The 11,905-nt window shown below is 40.8% G+C and overlaps 1 long non-coding RNA gene across 2 annotated transcripts in view; it reads right to left on the minus strand.

The window, feature by feature from the left end:
* Positions 1-11,905, minus strand: part of LOC113605963 (uncharacterized) — a 46,743-nt gene that overhangs the window by 26,444 nt on the left and 8,394 nt on the right. For both annotated transcript variants that reach the window (XR_003427407.1, XR_003427406.1), the window contains one exon: positions 11,134-11,199. This is a non-coding gene — a long non-coding RNA (uncharacterized LOC113605963). The remainder of the gene's footprint in view (positions 1-11,133; positions 11,200-11,905) is intronic.

An 11,905-nucleotide genomic window follows, 5' to 3' on the forward strand; every position in this document is an offset into this window, starting at 1 on the left:
CAAGAGAGGACAAAATTATCATAATCATCAAATTAAAAAAGAACAAAAAGTTAACAATAGTTTCATAATATCATTGAATATATATCTTTGTTTGAACATTCCCAAATGTTCCAAGAATGTCTTCTGAAGCTTAGTTGTGTTTTAACTAAAAGGCAATCTAGGTCCATGCACTGCATTTGGTTGTTATGCCTCTTTAGCTTTTTTTTTTTTGCAGTACGCGGGCCTCTCACTGTTGTGGCCTCTCGCATTGCGGAGCACAGGCTCCGGAGTGCACAGACTCCGGGCCCAGCCGCTCCGCAGCATGTGGGATCTTTCCAGACTGGGGCACGAACCCGTGTCCCCTGCATCGGCAGGCGGACTCTCAACGACTGCGCCACCAGGGAAGCCCCGCCTCTTTAGCTTTTTAAATTTAGAATAGCATTCACAATTTTCTGGGGCAAGACTTAGGCAAGAAGGCACATTTTAGAGTGTCTCACACACACACACACACACACACACACACACAGATCTGGCACTCGGCAATGGTTCAGGACAACCCAAAACCCTAAGCATCAGTTCTTGTGTCTAACACCAGTCAGGCCTCAGAGAAATACTTCTCCACAGCCCTTGCCCTACGTTCTTGAAACAAATATCATAAAGTCCTGTGAGTTGCACCATTATCAAAGCCAGAGATAAACACTCTGTCAAGCTTTGGAGGATGGGAAGGAGTTGAGTGACAGAAGCACTTAGGTAAGAGAAAAGAGGAATTTTCCTCTCAGATGAAAGAACACCGAAAGTTATTGCATAATGAAATATTTCCCATCAGTGAAAAGCATTCTCTCTTTCTCTCTTTCAAATAGTCCAAGTTGTGATTCTGGAGGGATTCATAAATGAGTTTGATATTAGTAGTTGCTCAAGGTAGCTGTGTGGGGTTGAATAGTGTCCCCCCCCAAATTCTTGTCTACTCAGAACCTCAAAATGTGACCTTATTTGGAAATAAGTTCTTTGCAGACATAATCGGTTAAGATAAGGTCATACTGAATATTACAGTGGGCCCTAAATCCAATGACTGGTTTCTTTATAAGGAGAGGAGAGGACACACACACACACACACAGACACACACACACACAGAAGAAAGCCACGTGAAGATGGAGGCAGAGATTGGAGTCGTGCAGCTATAAGGCAAGGAATGCCAAGAGCATTCTTTCATTTCTTTCAGCGATGTTCTGTTATTTTCATTGTACAAATCCTTCACTTTCTTGGTTAATTCCTAAGTATTTTATTCTTTTTGATGCTATTATAAATAGAATTGTTTTTGTAATTTCCTTTTCAGATTGTTCACTGTTATGTATAGAAATGAAACTGGTTTTTGTGTGTTGAATTTGTATCCTGCTACTTTGCTGAATTCATTTGTTAGCTCTGAAAGTTTTTTTTTTTTTGAAAGGTTTTTTTTTGTGTGTGATCTTTAGGGTGTTCTACATGCAAGATGATATATGCAAATAGAGATAATTTTACTTCTTCCTTTCCAATCTGGATGTCTTTCATTTCTTTTTCTTGCCTAACTGGTCTGCTAGAACTTCCCTAGTACCATATTGAATAGAAGCAGTGAAAACAGACATTCTTGCCTTGTTCCTGATCTTACAGGAAATGCTTTCAGTCTTTCACCATTGACTATGGCACTGTGGATTTTTCATATATGACTTTAATTATGTTGAGGTAGTTTCCTTCTATTCCTAGTTTGTTGAGTGTTTTATCATGAAAGGATGTTGAATTCTGTCAAATGCTTTTCCTGCATTAATTAAGATGATCATGTGTGTGTTTTTTTTCTTTCATTCTGTTGATGTGGTATATTACATTGATCGACTTTCATTTGGTGAACCATCCTTACATTCTAGGAATAAATCTCGTACTTGGCCTTGGTTTATGGTCCTTTTAATATGCTGATAAATTATGTTGCTAGCATTTTCTTGAGGATTTTTGAATCAATGTTCATAAGGATATTGGCCTGTAGTCTTCTTTTCTTATAGTATCTTTGTCTGGCTTTGGTATCTGATTAATGCTGGTCTCACAGAATGTGTTAGAAAGTGTTCCCTCCTCTTCAATTTTTTAGGAAAAGTTTGAGAAGAATTGGTATTAGTTCTTTTTTAAATGTTTGGTAGAATTGACCAGTGAAGCCATCAGGTCAAGGGTTTTCTTTGTTGAGAGATTTTTCTTATTGCTGATTCAATCTCTTTACTAGTTACAGGTCTTTTCAAATTTTCTATTTCTTTATGATTTAGCCTTCGTAGGTTTTGTGTTTATAGGAATTTGTGCATTTCATCTAGGTTACCCAATTTGTTAGAGTACAGTTGTTCACAATCCTCTCTTATAATCCTTTCTGTAGAATCGGTAGTAATATCCCCAGTTTCATTTCTGATTTTAATAAATTAAGTCTCTTTTTTCTTAGTCCATCTAGGTAAAGGTTTGTTAATTTTGTTGACCTTTTAGAAGAACCAACTTTTGGTTTCATTGGTCTTCACTATTGTTTTCTATTCTCTATTTTGTTTATCTCTGCTCTAATATTTATTATTTCTTTCCTTCTGTTAGCTTTGGGCTTGTCTGCTCTTCTTTTTCTAGTTCCTTAAGTTGTAAAGTTCGATTGTTGATTTAGTATCTTTCTTATTTTTTAATGTAAGCATTTATAGCTATAAATTTCCCCCTTAGCATTGCTTCCACTACTTCTAATTTTCCCCATGATTTCTTCTTTGATTTATTGCTTGTTTAAAAGTGTTGTTTAATTTCCACAACTTGGTGAATTTTCCAGTTTTCCTTTTGTGATTAATTTCTAACTTTACCCCATTATGGTCAGATAAGATAAATACTTTGTATGTATCTTTCTTTTAAATCTGTTGAGACTTCATTTGCCACCTAACTTATGGTCTATCCTGGAAAATGTCCCATGTACACTTGAGAATAATGTGTATTCTATTGTTGTTGGGTAGAGCGTTCTGTATACGTCTGTTAGAGTTAGTTGTTTTTGTGTGTTAAGTCCTCTATTTCCTTACTTATCCACTGTCTAGTTGTTCTATCCATTAGCATGAATGGAGTATTGAAATCTCCAACTATTACTATTTCTCCTTTCAATTTCAGTTTTTGCTTTATATATTTTGATAGTTGGTCATTAGATGTGCATATGTTATAATTTTATATCTTCTTGCTGTAGTAAACCGTTTATTAATATATAATGTCCTTCTTTGTCTCTTATAAACTTTTGATTTAAAGTCTATTTTGTCTGATACCATATAGCCACCCCCACTCCCTTTTGTTTACTGTCTGCATGAAATATCTTTTTCCATCCTTTCACTGTCAACCTGTTTGTGTCTCTGGATCTCAAGTGAGTGTCTTGTAGACAGCATACAGTTGGATCATACATTTTTACCCATTCTACCAATCTCTATCTTTTGATTGGAGAGTTTAATCATTTACAATTAAAGTAATTACTGATAAGGAGGGACATGCTTCCGTCACTGTGTTATTTGTTTTCTGTATGCTCTTTAGCTTTTTTGTCCCTCATTTCCTGCATTACTGTCCTCTTTTGTGTTTAGTTGATTTTTTGTAGTAAAATGTTTAAATTCCTTTCACATTTCCTTTTGTGTATATTCCATAGCTGTTTTCTTTGTGGTTACCATGGGATTACATTTAACTCCCTAAAGTTATAACACTCTAATTTGCATTTATACCACCTTATCTTCAATAACACACAAAACTCTGTTCACTGACAGCTCCATCCCCACCCCTTTTAGGTTATTAATGTCACAATATTACATTTTTAAATATTGTGTGTCCCCTAAATAAACGAATAATTATTTGTAATGGATTAGTCTCTTCAATAAGGTAGAAAACAAGACTTAGAGTTACAAACCAAAGTTACAGTTATACTAGCTTTTACTAATAATTGGGGTTTTTCTCTTTAAATGTATTAGTTCCTTAAATCATGTAGAAAACGAAAAGCACAGTTACAAACCATTGTTACAATACTAGCTTTTATAATTGCCCATGTATTTACCTTTATTGCGATCTTTATTTCTCCATACAGCTTCAAGTTACTATCTAGTGTCTTAATTCTACTCTGCAGGACTCACTTGAGCATTTCTTGCAAGGCAGGTCTAGTGGTCAGGAACTCCCTCAGCTTTCATTTATGTGGGAATGTCTTAACTTCTCCCTCACTTTTGAAGAACAATTTTGCTGGGTATAGAATTCTTAGTTGACAGGTTTTTTTCCTTTCAGCCCTTTGACCCTCTGTCTTCTGGTCTCCCAAGTTTCTGATGAGTAATTTTCTGGATATCTTATTGAGCATCCTTTGTATGTGATGATTTGCTTCTCTCTTGCTGCTTTCAAGATTCTCTCTTTGTCTTTTGAAAGTTTGATTATAATGTGTCTCAGGGTGGCTCTTTCTGAGTTCATGTTACCTGGAGTTTGTTGAACTTTCTGGATATTTATATTCATGTCTTTCATGAAATCTGGGGATTTTTCAACCATTATTTCTTCAAATATTCTCTCACTGTGCTCTCTCTCTCTCTCTCCGTTTTCTAGGACACCCATGATTCGTGTGTTGGTTTCCTTGATGGTATCCCACAGGACCCTTAGGTTGTGCTCACTTTTCTTCAATCTTTTTTTCTGTATCTCATACTTGATAATTTCCATTATTTATATTCAAGCCCACTAATTCTTTCTTTTGCCTGATCAAGTCTGCCTTTGAATCCCTCAACTGAATTTTTCACTTCAGTTATTGTACTTTTCAGCTCCAGAATTTCTTTTTGGTTTCTTTTTAGGTTTTCTATCCCTTTATTGATATTTTCATTTTGTTCACACATTGTCTTCTTGACTTTCTCCATATCTTCCTTTAGTTCTTTGAGAATTTTAAGACAGTTGTTCTAAAGTCTTTGTCTAATATATCTGCCATTAGGTCTTTTTCAAGGACAGTTTCTATTAATTTTTTTTTCCTTTGAATGGCCGTACTTTCCTGTTTCTTTGTATGCCTTGTGATTTTTTTTTCGTTGAACACTGGACATTTGAATCTAAGGAAGTGGTAATTCTGGACGTCAGATTCTTCCCCTCCCCCAGGGTTTGTTGTTTTTATTGTTTTCATGGAAGTTTCAGGTTGTTGTTGTTTTTTTGATTGTTGTAGGCTGTCTCTGTGCAGAGGATCAGCCTGAGGTGTAAACTTAAGTTCTTCTCAGGTCTTTTCTGAGCCTCTTCTTGGATATGCACTGTTGCTTCCTAATTTTCCCCATATGTGTAGTTGTTTTTCAATGTCCTTGTTTTTAATGTCTGGCTCTCAAAAGAGGAAAAAGTAAAAATGAACGGGGGAGAAAAGGTACCACCCAGGTAAGTCGCCTGGAAGTCAGTTTAGCTGGAGAGAGAGGGGCTCACAACAATGGGGGAAGGTGCAACAACCTCAGCTGCCCACCTCTTTGTCTGCGATCAAAGGCGGCAATCAGGGCTTCCCTGGTGGCGCAGTGGTTGAGAGTCCGGCAGGGGACACGGGTTCGTGCTCCGGTCCGGGAAGATCCCACATGCCGCGGAGCGGCTGGGCCCGTGAGCCATGGCCGCTGAGCCTGCGCGTCCGGAGCCTGTGCTCCGCAACGAGAGAGGCCATAACAGTGAGAGGCCCGCGTACCGAAAAAAAAAAAGCGGCCATCAGTGATCAGAGCACAGATCCCCGACATTTGGAGGACAGGGTCCTTGCTGCCCTCTAGCTCCCACAGGCTGCATGCAAATTGCTCCTGGAACACAACATAGCAGCCTGTCACACGGCTGGGGGTGTTGGATGGGTAGCTGCTACTGTGCTGAGAGATGAGATTGACTGAAATGAACCGCAATTTACCATCAAGCTTTCCTCTGGAAGTTGTTAAGCCTTCAACAGACTCCAGAGTTCCAAAACAGTTATATCAGACAGACACTGCCAGTGCAACTGTTGTCCAGGTGGGGAGACAGATTCCTAGTGCTTCTTACTCTGCCAGCTTCCCACTGTTTGCCATAGTTATTTAGGCTGAACAGCTTAGATCGGTAGTTCTAACTACAAAGTAAAAGGGAATTTGTGGGGCAAAGGAGCATGTTAAATGACACCACAGGGATACGATCAGTGAAATCCAGACTGCAGGAACTCTGAAAGACAGTGACCTAGCTTTGTCAAAAGTTCATTTTAGTGGAATAAAAAGAGACAGGAAGGAAGCTACAGCTTAAAAGAGACTTAAACACACAAAATCAAGTGCAATGTGTAAACCTCACTTGGATCCTGACTTGAAAAGACAAGAAAAGATATTTTTATGAGACAGGTAAGGAAATCTATTCATTGATTGGCTATTTAACCATACGAGGTATTTTAAATTCTATTAGACATGAGAACTGAAACCATGCATTTCAACATGACTTAATGGTTTGTTCCAAGAAAGTCTTGCCTAGAAGGATAAGTCTGAAAAAAAATAAATAATTCATTAGTTACCCCCGGAAATGCATGCGAACCAATTTATCTAAGCAAACAGTTTATTCACCTGGGCAAACAGCTCCCCTTTCAGGATTACAGATTGCTCACGTAGGCAAAGAACTCACTTATTACACTACAGTTTGCTTATCAAGGCTTGTTTGAAGACTATCGTTTCGTTGTGTTCACCAACCCTACATTATTGTGCCATAATCGTTGCTTAATCTTATCCAGTTCCTTGCTTTGAAAAATCCATCTCGGGCTTCCTTGGTGGCGCAGTGGTTGAGAGTCCGCCTGCCGATGCAGGGGACATGGGTTCGTGCCCCGGTCCGGGAAGATCCCACATGCCGCAGAGCAGCTGGGCCCATGAGCCATGGCCGTTGAGCCTGTGCTCCGCAATGGGAGAGGCCACAACAGTGAGAGGCCCGCGTACTGCAAAAAAAAAGAAAAATCCATCTCAAGTAGCCTTACTTAATTTTCCCCTTTGTGGCACTACTGACATTCTGTGGTCTTTGTGAGAGCCAATTGTTAACAGGTATAATAATATTTTTCTGGCATGTTTATTTAAAAGGGGGGGGCTTAACATATCTGGACAAAACTGTAATTCAAAAAGATACATGCACCCCAAAATTCATAGCAGCACTATTTACAACAGCCAAGACATGGAAGAAACCTAACTGTCCATTGACAGATGAATGGATAAAGAAGATGTGGTGTATATATACACAATGGAGTATTAGCCATAAAAAAGAATGAAATAATGTCATTTACAGCAACATAGATGGACCTAGAGATCATCATACTAAGTGAAGTAAGTCAGAAAGAGAAATACAAATATCATGTGATGTCACTTACATGTGGAATCTAAAATGTGACACAAATGAACCTATCTGTGAAACAGAAACAGACTCACAGACACAGAGAACAGACGTGTAGCTGCTAAGGGGGAGGGGGTTTGGGAAGGGATGGATTAGGAGTTTGGGATTAGCAGATGCAAACTATTATATACAGGATGGATAAACAACAAGGTCCTACTGTATAGCACAGGGAACTAGATTCAATATCCTGTGATAAACCACAATGTAAAAGAATATAAAAAATAACATGCATATATATATATATACATATATATATATAACTGAATCACTTTGCTGTACAGCAGAAATTAACACATTGTAAATCAACTATACTTCATTTTAAAAAAACAAAAAAAGGGGGGGACATATTTTTGAAGAAATATACTGAAGGACTTACAAATTTCATGAAACAAAGTCTGAGATTTGCTTCAATGTAATATGGGATGGAGAGAGGTGGGGGCATAGAAGAAATAACATCGACCATAAGTTGAAAATCATTGAAGCTCATTGGTAGCTACATAGGGTTTCCTATACTATTTTTGTCTACTTATGTATATGTTTGAAATCGTCCAAAATAAAAGTTTCTTTTTTAAGTTGAGAATTACTTTTTTTTTAAAATAAATTTATTTATTTTATTTATTTATTTTTGGCTGCGTTGGGTCTTTGTTGCTGCGCACAGGCTTTCTCTAGTTGCGGTGAGCGGGGGCTGCTCTTCGTCGTGGTGCACGAGTTTCTCATGGCAGTGGCTTCTCTTGCTGCGGAGCACGGGCTCTAGGTGCACGGGCTCAGTAGTTGTGGCACACGGGCTTAGTTGCTCCGCGGCATGTGGGATCTTCTTGGGCCAGGGCTTGAACACATGTCCCCCGCATTGGCTAGTGGATTCTCAACCAGGTGGATTGTTCCCTGTGCCACCAGGTAAGTCCCCAAGAGTTTTTTTGTTTTTTTGGGGTTTTCTGCGGTACGCGGGCCTCTCACTGTCGTGGCCCCTCCCGTTGTGGAGCATAGGCTCCGGACGCGCAGGCTCAGCGGCCATGGCTCACGGGCCCAGCCGCTCTACGGCACGTGGGATCCTACCGGACCGGGGCACGAACCCGCGTCCCCTGCATCGGCAGGCGGACTCCCAACCACTGTGCCACCAGGGAAGCCCCGCAAGAGTTTTTTTAAGTGTGCTACTCAAACCACACCATTGGAGCTATGCTGGATCTTCCTCTCCTACCCTATTAGCATATCGAACCTTCAAATTTCCTCTAGAATCTGACCATTTCTCATGACCTCCACTGCTACTTCCCTGGTCCAAGCCACCACATTTTCCCGCCTTGGTTATTGCAATGGTCTCTATGCTTCAACCTTTGCTCTTCCCCAATCCCCTTCTATTCTCAACACAGCAGCCAGAGAGATCCTTTTCAAAAATAAGTCTAGAGAATGCCCTGGTGGTCCAGGGGTGAGGACTTGGCACATTCACTGCTGGAGCCTGGGTTCTAAGATCCCCCAAGCTGCGCAGTGAGGCCAAAAAAAAAAAGGCTAAGAGTCAAGGTCAAAGTTCTTACAACGGCCTACAAGGTCCTACACTCTCTATACCAACCCCTTTCTCTCTGACCCCTTCCCCTAAGACACATGCCTTGGGCCCCTCTACCCCGTCTACTCCAGCCTCATTGACCTTCCTGTTCTGCTAAGGCACCAGGCATGCTCCTACCTCAGGACCTTTGCACTTGCTGTTCCTTCTGGTGCCTCCTTCAGGTCTTCACACAAATGTCCCCTTCTCAAGGAGACCTTCGCTGACCACCCTATATAAAACTGCAACCGTCTTCCCCAACCCAGGCACTCCCTCTTCCCCACCTGTTTTCTCTCCTTTGCACTCATCACCATCATATGTCAAACTTTACAGTATTTAGTGTCTCCCTCCTTAGAAAACAAGTCCCATATGAGCAGGGATTTCTGTCTATTCTGTCCCTGTTGTAGCCCCAGTGACTGGAACAGTGCCTGGAACAGAATAGGTGCTCAGTAAATATTTATCCAATGACTTTGGTCACTATTGTCTTCCCTACGGTGTCCTCGGCCACTTCACGATTCCTCCAGTGTTCAAATTTAGGTGCTAAATCCAGATGGGATACTTGGGAAAGCAAGTGTGAATTTTTAAAAAATATCCTAGCGGAAGAGAGGCAGGGCCTTAGCACTGCAGTCTACAGCGGTGCATGGAAATGATGCAACGTGGAGCAGAACACTGTGAAGGGTGCCTCTGGGGTGGTGCCCCCCAGTGGTGGACCCAGATCTTCAGACAATGGCATTACCCATAAATGATCTAGTGTGCCAGCAGATTGGAAAAGATGCTCAATTTCCCTCCCTGGGAACCCAGGAAATGCAAACTAAAACACCAATAAATTACCTTGGCAGCTTTCCAAACAAGGGAAGGAACTAGTCAGAAACGAGCAAACTTTGTTCAAGACAAACTTTGAATGCAGTGTTTTGATTTTCTCAGCATGTCTCAAGACAAATGACTCAGATTCCTGACTCATTTTAAAAGATAGAAATAATAGGAGACTTCCCTGGCGGTCCAGGGGTTAAGACTCAGCACTTCCACTGCAGGGGGCACTGGTTCTATCCCTGGTCCAGGAAACCAAGATCCTGCATGCCGCGTGGCTCAGCAAAAAAAAAAAAAAAAAAAAAAATTATATGGTGGAGTTGAAAAATACCAGTACCCACTTTGAAAAAACATGTTTGGCCGTACCTACTGAGACTAACATATGTTTGCCCTATGACCTCGTTAATTCCACATCTGGGTATATACCCAAGAAAAATGAGTGCATATCTCCATAGACAAGGATGCTCTATTCATAACAGCTAAAAACTGGAAAAAACCCACATGTCCATCAACAATAGACTTGGGTAAATAAGTGTGGTACGTTCATAAGATGAAATGCTTCACAGCAATATATTTTTTTTGGCTGTACCGTGCCGCTCACGGGATCTTAGTTCCCCCGACCAGGGATTGAACCCGGGCCACAGCACTGAAAGCGCCGAGTCCTAACCACCACCAGGGAATTCCCTTCACAGCAATTAAAAAAATAACAATACTGCTACGTGCAACAACATGACTGAATCTCACAACACAATGTTGAGTGAAAGAAGACAAAAGAGTACATCATTGAATGATTCCTTTTATGTAAGTATCAACTCACGGTGAGAGAAATCAGAAAGTGGTCACCCCTGGGTGGTACTGACTGGAAGAGGGCACAAGGAAACCTTCTGGAATGATTAGAATGTTCTATATCTGGACCTAGGTGGCGGTGACATGAATGAACACATATGTATACAAATATAAATGCATCAAGCTGAACACTTTGTACTCTAAGTTATACTGCAATAAAAAGTTTAAATTTTTTAAATTTTAAATAAATAGAATAGAATAAATGACTAGTATGCTGGTACTTTCAAGACACGAAATGCCAGAATGCAGGACTGGTCAGGTGGAGTACACACATGGAGAACTGGGCCCAGGTTCTTAGATTCCCACTCTCACCACAAGGTGGCTCTCTCTCCTCCCTCAAGCCTCTGACCAAGTCTCTGGGAGGGAAAACCAGCTGAAGATGACATTGCCCACTTAGAAATATCACTGGTGGTGGAGGGTCGTGTGCTCCAGGAAAGGAGAGCATGGGCCTAGGGTGGGAATGCTGTATAATGATGCCGGCCTCACTACAGAGGACTGTAGCCCTTTCAAAGCTAGGCTTTGAATCCCAGCTCTGTCATTTCCTAGCTGTGTGACCTTGGGAATGTTTCTTAACTTCTCTGTGCCCCAGTATCCTCATTTATACAGTGGAAATAATAGTACTACATACCTTGTGGTGTGGTTGTTTTTGTTCGTGTGAAATGGGTTAGTCTTCATGAAGCTCTTAGAACATTACCTGGCAAAAAGGAAGAGCTCAAAGTCATTAATTGAATAATATTAAGAGATGAAATCTCAGTAACCAATAAGAGAAGACCTGGCATCCCACTTCTTCAGAGACCAACTGGGTATGGGGAGCTTGGCTAAACTGGAGATGCCATTCTGGTTTCTATGTTCTCTTCCAGAACCTGATGGCCCACTCATAGCCACCACAGCCAGTGCTGGTCCAAATCTGTGGCCCAGAGGGTTTCACGAATCTTTCTGTAGGTACCAAACTTGTGTGCCTCTGTGTGGGAGACAGAATAATGCCCTCCCTAAAATGTCATGTCCTAATCCCTGGGACCTGTGACTATGTGACCTTACACATCAAAAGGGATTTTGCAGGTGTGATTAAATTAAGGATCTTGAGATGGAAAGATTATCCTGGATTATCAGGAAAGGTCCAGTGTGACTACCTAGGTCCTTATAAGAGGGAGGCAGGAGGATCAGAGTCAGAGAAGGAGATGTGACAACAGAAGCAGAAATGAGAGTGACGGGGCCAGGAGCCAAGGAATACAGGCAGCCTCTGGAAACTGGAAAAGGCAAGGAGTGGATTCTCTTCTAGAACCTCTTTAAGGAAGACGGCCTTTGATTTTAGCCCAGTAAGACCTATTTAAGATTTCTGACCTCCAGAACTGTAAGTAAGCCTGTGTTATTTTATGCCACTAAGTTTGCGGTCATTTGTT

This window comes from Aethalodelphis obliquidens, unplaced genomic scaffold (genome assembly GCF_003676395.1).
Source record: "Aethalodelphis obliquidens isolate GAN/ISIS:26980383/991018 unplaced genomic scaffold, ASM367639v1 scaffold43, whole genome shotgun sequence".
NCBI classification, from domain to species: domain Eukaryota; kingdom Metazoa; phylum Chordata; class Mammalia; order Artiodactyla; family Delphinidae; genus Aethalodelphis; species Aethalodelphis obliquidens.